At 41.6% G+C, this 5,942-nt stretch overlaps 1 pseudogene; it reads left to right on the top strand.

The window, feature by feature from the left end:
* The first annotated feature begins 4,027 nt into the window (after nt 1-4,027).
* On the top strand, nt 4,028-4,695 carry LOC103092386 (heat shock cognate 71 kDa protein-like; annotated as a pseudogene).
* The last annotated feature ends 1,247 nt before the right edge of the window (nt 4,696-5,942 follow it).

The raw sequence follows: 5,942 nt of genomic DNA, 5'->3' as shown, positions 1-5,942 counted from the left end.
TCTTTTAGGGGTGCCAATCTAATAAAAAAAATTTTATAGACAAAAAAGGGAGGGATGTTGACAAGAAAATTTACATGCATGCAAAGGACATCATCTGGCAGTCAAAATGAACATTCTTTTTGGAATGTTACCAGGAAAGGCAGTTTTCAAAGTACCAGCTTCTATTCTTATTTATTAAATCAATAGTTATTTGACTTTCAATTTTATTAATTTCTCCTTTGATTTTTAGGATTTCTAATTTAGTCTTCATCTGAGGATTTTTAATTTGTTCACTTTCTAGTTTTTTAATTTGCATGCCCAATTCATTGACCTCTGCCCTTCTTAATTTGTTTATATAAGAACTCAAGGATATAAATTTCCCCCTGGGTACTGCTTTGGCTGCATCCCATAGGTTTTGGAAGGATGTCTCACCATTGTCATTTTCTTCAATGAAGTTATTAATTGTTTCTATGATTTGTTCTTTAACTAGCTGGTTTTAGAGAATCATATTGCTTAATTTCCAATTAATTTTTTATTTATCTCTCCATGTACCCTTACTAATTATTATTATTTTTTATTGCATTGTGGTCTGAGAAGGTTGCATTTATTGTTTCTTCCCTTTTGCACTTGTTTGCAATGATTTTGTGCCCTAATACATGGTCAATTTTTGTGAATGTACCATGTGCTGCTGAAAAGAAGGTGTATTCCTTTTTGTCCCTATTTATTTTTCTCTAATTTTTCTAAGATTTCATTTGCTTCTCTCACCTCTTTCTTATTTATTTTTTGATTTGATTTATCTAGTTCGGATAGGGGAAGGTTCAGATCTCCCACTAGTATAGTTTTTCTATCTATTTCATCCTTGAGCTCCCCTAGTCTCTCCTTTAAAAATTTGGATGCTCTGCCATTTGGTGCATACATATTGAGTACAGATATTTCCTCGTTGTCTATACTGCCTTTTATCAGGATGTAATTACCTTCCCTATCCCTTTTGATCAGGTCTATTTTTGCTTTGGCTTTGTCAGATATCATGATTGCTACTCCTGCCTTCTTTTTCACACACACATACACATGTATATGTATTTATGCATGCATATATCTATATACCTATTTATGTCTTGTCCTTTCATCCTATACAGTTTGTCACTGTTCCCTCTAAGTGTAATTCTTCTAGCTGCCCAGGTGATAGCAACAGTTTTTAAGAGCTACCAATGACCTCTTTTCTTATAGGGATACATATCATTTTAACTTATTGAGCCTCTTAAAATTTTTTTGTTGTTTTGTTTGTTTCCCCTCTTTTTTAATTACCTTTTGATGATTATCTTGAGTTCTGTGGTTGGACATCAAATTTTCTGTTCAGGTTTGGTCTTTTATTTATGAATACTTGGGACTTTTATGTTGTGTTGAATGACCATACTTTCCCCTGTAAGAATATAGTCAGTTTTGATGGGCATTTTATTCTTGGTTGAAGACCTAGTTCCCTTGCTTTCCAGAATATCATATTCCATGCCTTTTGGTCCTTCAGTGTGGATGCAGCCAGATCCTGTGTTAACCTCACCGTGTTTCCATGATATCTGAATGGCTTCCTCTTGGCAGCTTGTAATATCTTTTCTTTCATCAGATTATTTTTGAATTTGGCTATAACATTTCTTGGTGTTGTCAGTTGGGGATTAAATACAGGGGGTGATCTGTGGATTCTTTCAATCTCCACTTTCCCCTCTTGTTATAGGATATTGGGACAGTTTTCCTGGATAATATCCTCTAGTATTATGTCCAGGCTTTTTCTTTTGTCGTGGTCTTCTGGTAGTCCAATTATTCTTAAATTGTCTCTTCTTGAATGATTTTCTAAGTTGTCTGTTTTGTGAATGAGATGTTTCACATTTTCCTCAATTTTTTCATTCTTTTTGTTTTGTTTTATAGTGTCCTGTTGCCTTATGAGGTCACTTAATTCCAGCTGTATTCTGGTTCTTAAAGATTGGATTTCATATCTGGATTTTTTGGTCATCCTTTTCCTTCTGGTCTGATTTTCTTTGAAGATCATCTTTCATCCTCTTTACCTCATCTTTCATATCCTTTGCTTCATCTTTCATCTCCTTTGCCTCATTTTCCAGCTGGTTGATTTTGGCTTTCAAGACACTATTTTCTCATTTTAGTTCAAGTGCCTCTGTTTCCAGATGACTTATCTTAATTTTTAAGTGCTTTTCCCAATTGTCTTCAGCCTCTCTTAGTTGTGTTTTGAATTCTTCCACAGTCTGTATCCAATTCGCTGGGATTTCTGGTTTATCGTTTGCTGATCTCTGTTGTTTGCTCAAATTCACCCCTTTACTCCCCGTATTTGTCTGTGCTCTTGTTCCTCTCATTTTTTTGTTGGATCTGAGGTTTGGGGCTTTTCTGTCAGCCTTCAACCTTGGAGCTTAGTCAGCAAATCTCTCAGTGTAGTCTGTGGGGGAGGGTTGTTGAGGGTTTGAGCTTCCCTGTCCTCTGGAGGCTTTTGATTGGCTTAAAGTCCAGCAGTCAATGAGGATGGGTGGGGAGCCTGGGCTTCCCTGAGTTCTGGAGACTTTTGATGGGATTAAGTTCAGCTTGGTTGGGCTGGGTTTGCTCTGAGTTCTAAACTTCTTGGATGGCTAGAGCAAATATGGAGGATCTCCAAAGCTCTGGCCAGGCTGCCAGGTCAATGCTCCTTCTAGGCTGCCATCTTGACTCCGCCTCTAGGTTTCTGTTCTTTCAGAAGACCCTCCTCTCTAAGAGGGGAGGGGTCCTGGCCTTCCTGGGTTCTGAGGGCTCCTGGTGGGATTAAGTTCAGCTGGTTTGGGCCGAATGATCTTCGAACCAAAAAAACTTCCTCCTCTACAATCTGTGTTGAATTCCCGGAGACTGGCCCAGGTTGCTTTCAAGGAATGCCCTTTGGAGCAACCCCTTTGCCAGCCCTGAGGTTTCTGTTCTTTCCGAAAACCCTGCTCTCTAAGGGGGGAGGGGTCCTGGCCTCCCTGGGTTCTGAGGGCTCCTGATGGGATAAAGTTCAGCTGGTGTGGGCCGAATGATCCCCGAACCAAAAAACCTCCTCTTCTACAGTCTGTGTTGAATTCCCAGAGACTGGCCCAGGTTGCTTTCAAGGTAAGCCCTTCAGAGCAACCCCTTTGCTGGCCCTGAGGTTTCTGTTCTTTCAGAAGTTCTGAGGGCTCCTGATGGGATTGGGTTCAGCTGGTGCCCTAAATCTGGAACCTCCCTTGAGACTCAGATGGAAGGACCCAGCCAGGGGGCTACAGGCTTTCCCCTTCTCTCTTATGTTTCCTTGCTATCTGTGTTGGGTGGCCCACAACTGTCTCAGGTTGCTTTCAAGGCGAGTCCTTCAGAATAGCCAGCCCTGAGGCCCTTTTGCCGGCTCTTAGGTTCCCGCTGCTGCCAGGGGTTCAGCACTCTGGGTTGAGGGGGCTGGGTCCTGGGTCCTTCTGCCTACCCCTTAGATCTGAGTGATCTAGGGTTCTGGATTTTGGGGGGGCTGTACCTTTTGATGCAGGTCCAGGAGGAGGGTTCCCTGGGTCTGTCCTGTTGTTCAGTTTGAATTTCGGTGTCCTGGGAGCATTCAGTTTGTGATCAGTAAGGAAGGGTTTTCAGAGGTCTGAACTTTCACTGCCTCTAAGCCGCCATCTTGACCGGAAGTCCAGGAAAGACAGTTGAAGCCAAGCCAACTGGGCTTTGGCTGGTGTGACTGATGGTGGTGAAGAAGCTAATAGTGTCTCTCAACTTGAATTAATCAAGTTGGAGGTTACCTGGTTGGTTGGAAAAAGAAGAAGGAAAACAGTTGTCCTCATATCTCTCTGACTGACTCTGTTTCATGAGAGTGACAAGATTGACATTTTCCCCATATCCTCCAAACCAAGGCTCCCTGTAGAGAATAGGGAAATCCCATCCCTCTTACCTTATCCTCCATCCTTTGCCAAATAAACTCTTGCTGAGAAAAGAGTATTTCCTCTGAAATCTCATAGCTCACACTGAGTGAGTGAAGAAAGGGGGAGGGGGAAGCTGAAAGGCTTCTGAAGAGAGGGAAGAAACCGGGAGAAGGGTAGACAAACTTGATCCACTAGTTATCCAGTATCAATCAACTACACTCTCAGAATATCTATCTATTACACTGTGGACACCCACTTGGGTGGTGAGGACTTTGACAACTGCATGGTCAACCATTTCATTGCTGAGTTCAAGTGAAAGCACAAGAAGGACATCAGTGAGAACAAGAGGACTGTCAGCCATCTGTGCACTGTTTGTGAATGTGCAGAGAGAACCCTCTCTTCCAGTACACAGGCCAGTATTGAGATCAATTCCTTCTATGAAGGTATCAACTTCTATATCTCTATTACATGGGACCATCTTGAAGAGCTAAAAGCTGACTTCTTCCGTGGCACACTGGACCCCATGGAAAAGGCCCTCAGAGATGCCAAACTAGACAAGAGATGCCAAGATGACATCGTCTTGGTGCGTGGTTCCACTCGAATCCCCAAAATCCAGAAGCTCCTGAAGGACTTCTTTAATGGCAAGGAGCTCAACAAGAGTATCAATCCTGATAAGGCTGTTGCCTATGGTGCAGCTGTCCAGACTGCCATTTTGCCTGGAGTTAAATCTGAGAATGTGCAGGACCTGAGGCTGCTAGATGTCACTCCTCTTTCCCTTGGAATTGAAACTGCTGGTGGAGTCATGACAGTTCTGATTCTCCATTAGTGGCAATGCAGTGATCCTGAACAACGCAGAGGGATTTACAAGAAAGAACACTATCCACATCCAGGGGAAAAACTGTGGGAGCAGAAACACAGAAGAAAAACAACTGCTTGATTACATGGGTTGATGGGGATGTGATTGGGGATGTAGACTCTAAATGATCATTCTAGTGCAAACATCAACAAGATGGAAATAGGTTCTGATCAAAGACACGTGTAAAACCCAGTGGAATTGTGTCTTGGCTACAGGAAGGGGAGGGGGGAGGAGAGGGAGGGAAAGAATATGATTCTTGTAACCAAGGAATAATGTTCTAAATTGACTAAATAAATTTTTCAAAAAATAGAATAAAATCCAAACCCAAATCATATACAATGCTAAGAGTTCTTGAAGAAGCATATAGTAGAAACAAATATGTGGCCCATGTGGCCAGAGAGGCCATGGATAATACTATTGAAACTAGGAATGTTTATATTGAGAAAGGGAAAGCTTCAGGAAATAGATCTAGGACACCAATAAAAAATTCTTGAGAGAACTAGGGAACTGGGAAAGAAAGCTCAACCTGAGCTGGAGGCTTGTTGTGGTGGTGGTTGTTAATCTTTTGTTTTTTGAAGAGACCAGTGACTTTATGGGGTGATGTCTTGACTTACACATGAATTAGATTTGCACAGTGTCATTGGCCTTACACTCTCATTCAGGGTCATCGAAGTCCAGGGGAAAGATAAAAGATGACTGACTGTTTAAGACTCAGAATGCTTCTTTGATGTGTAATCAAGCTCTAAGTGCTCTATGGTGCCTGCTGCTGCTGCCTCATCTTCCCCTTTGTAATAGTTGGGGAAGTCTTCACATACTCAAGGTAGACATCCCCATAATTCAAAGAAAAGTTCGAGTCCTGTTTGTTACTCTCAAACTGGTTTAACCTGCCTGCTGGCATGATTTATTGGGATGTAGTAGCTGTGTATGTTATAACTTCTTGGAGCCCCAGGTGAGAGCTGGATGGCAGGTAGACACTAAAGAAAAACAGCTCTGAAAAGTCATGTCCTTACATCAGAGATAATAGTCTTCCCAGAAGAATACACTGAACACATGGGTGAAGACTTAAAGAATTGTTATGAATAAAAATTAATCTTTGAGCATTTATACTAAATTTGTAAGTATTTACAATAAACAGAAAGAAAGAAGGTCTCAGCCTGTTTATCTCAAAGCCCCCAGGTGAGTTATTTCTGATTCATCAAGTCTTAGATGGACCCAGC

The sequence above is a fragment of the Monodelphis domestica genome, chromosome 2 (genome assembly GCF_027887165.1).
Source record: "Monodelphis domestica isolate mMonDom1 chromosome 2, mMonDom1.pri, whole genome shotgun sequence".
Taxonomy (NCBI): Eukaryota; Metazoa; Chordata; class Mammalia; order Didelphimorphia; family Didelphidae; genus Monodelphis; species Monodelphis domestica.
The sequence above is the reverse complement of the archived record's forward strand: the minus strand, read 5'-3'. Positions and strand labels throughout refer to the sequence as shown.